The sequence below is a fragment of the Octopus bimaculoides genome, chromosome 4, assembly GCF_001194135.2.
Source record: "Octopus bimaculoides isolate UCB-OBI-ISO-001 chromosome 4, ASM119413v2, whole genome shotgun sequence".
In the NCBI taxonomy this organism is placed as follows: Eukaryota; Metazoa; Mollusca; class Cephalopoda; order Octopoda; family Octopodidae; genus Octopus; species Octopus bimaculoides.
In genome coordinates, this window is record NC_068984.1 from 82840457 (window position 1) to 82842970 (window position 2514).

A 2514-nucleotide genomic window follows, 5' to 3' on the forward strand; every position below is an offset into this window, starting at 1 on the left:
TATATATATATATATATATATATATATGTATGTATATATATATATGTATGTATAGTATAATATAAATAATATATAAATATATGCATATATCCATACATATATGTACATACCTACATCTATATGTATACATACATCCATATATGGGTACAGGGCATCATAAACAACAAAAAAAAAAACCTTAAACACAATGAGAAACGAAAACATAAAAACGAAAACAGAAAATATATATATGGTGTCTTTGAAAAAGCGCCTTTGCTACATATAATTCTTTTATATATTTCTATTAATTTTGCCTATACGGTTTTAGCTTGCGGCCACTAACATTGATGCATCTTATGGGTATTAATGTTCTTTACTTATTTTTGTAAAGCAATTTGTATTCACCTGATTCGTTTTCCTCAGTGTGGCTTGGGCACCGAAACGAACACAGGCATTCGTTGAAAGTGATATATAAGAGTTTGCCACTAGTAGACTTGACTGAGGAGAATCAAGCGTGTTTTGGGCGCTAAATTCGAAATCATGACATCCGTGCAATATAGACACTTCCGCACCGTTTGTCACAATTAGTGACGATTAAAGTTTTCCTTTTGATTTTATATTGCGTCTAGCAAAATCGACTGAACATAGCATTAGTAATTTTAGTGAAATCTTTAGAGTTTTCTTAAAGCCACAAAATGTCAACTCAGTCATCGTCTTCTCACTTTATCCATCTTCTTCCCTGATTTCTACAGAGTTTTGTCTATTTTAAACTCTTTCTTTCCTTTCTGTCATTCTGGCAAAATGTCATAATGATGACACAGAGAAAATATCGATTACACACACACACACACATACACACACACACACACGCATACCAGAGTAAGCACATAAATGTGAAACAAGGTGGAAAAAATAGTACTAAAATACTGGAGGTAGAGTATATATATATATATATATATATATATATATATATATATATATATATATATATATATACAAACTTTTCTTTTAGAGAGTAGTTAATTTTCTATTGGCTAAAAGAGCCCGTGCAGCGCGAAGCTATAAACGGAATGTATCGTCATCTGATTTCTACATACATACGTACAGATAGATAGACATATACGCCTGCGTACGCACGCACATACACGCACACAAAAACACATACACGCACACAAAAACACATACACACACCTATTTAGTGTTAAACGTCGGTATGTAGTCTGATAGTAGTGATTAATGTAATTTATTTGGGTCGAGTCAGTTTCTCGCTGCTCTGAATTTTACCTGTAGGTTCGTAGGATCTTCAAGCAAGTTATGACTAGAAAATGATGGGATTTCACTTCTATATATAGTTTTCTCATCAGAGTACGTAGTTGAGGAGAGAAAATATAAGGGAAGAAAAAAACAAGGAAAAAAGAAAGTGAAGAAAGGATTTTCTTCTCTTTGTCATACTTTCTTTTCATCACAGTACCTTGTGAAAATCCCATACTTTTTCAGTTATAACTTGCTTGATGGTTCTGTGCACTTACAGATGGAACACAGAGGAGCAAGGAACTGATTCGACCAAAATAAAATCAATCTATCTATCTATCTATCTATCTATCTATCTATCTATCTATCTATCTATCTATCTATCTATCTGCCTGTCTGTCTGTCTGTCTCTACCTCTCTCTCTCTCTCTATTTATCTATCTATTTGCCGATCTATCTATATTTAGTAAAATGATATGTGATATATGTTTGTAATTACATACATACAAGCACACATATATACATACACACATGTATACAGGAAAATCATATTAAAAATATCCTGCCTTTTATACTAGGCGCGGCAAATATAACGTACAAATGTAACAGTCAAAAATTCAAATATTCAGCGGTAATGGCTCCTCACATCTATCTATCTGTTATAAAAGGTCAGCAACAACTTCCAACAACACTTCATCCTGAAGATGTGACGGTGCACGTCTATAAACTTTAAGAGTGGATTTAGGAATATTACTGTTCTAAACAAATTTCAAGGTTCTCATTCGAAATATGAAAATATATTAAACTTGATAAAAAGATAAAACTAAAACGCAGTCGTGTTTTCAATACAGAATTCAAACATACAAACGCATAATTACACATACACATACACACACACACGCGCACACGCACGTATACACGCACGCACGCACGCACGCACGCACGCACGCACGCACGCACACGCACGCACGGTGAAAGTCGACTCGTGAGCAAGTAAGACCACTTCTTAGAGTCCAATAGTCCAAGAGGCTCCAGTGCGTGAATTTTTTGAACCCACAGCTATAACACCAGTGGCATAACAGAGGTTGAGGATAAGAAACCAACTGTACTTCACATTTTTTTTTTATACAAGCCAATTACCTACAAAGAAGTTCTAATGAGAGCTAGGGTTTCTTCACTCCCTATTGCATACATACATACATACATGCATACATACATACATACATACGTACATACATACACGCATACATACAAGAGAAAGCTAATTCGACGACTACAGATCCAG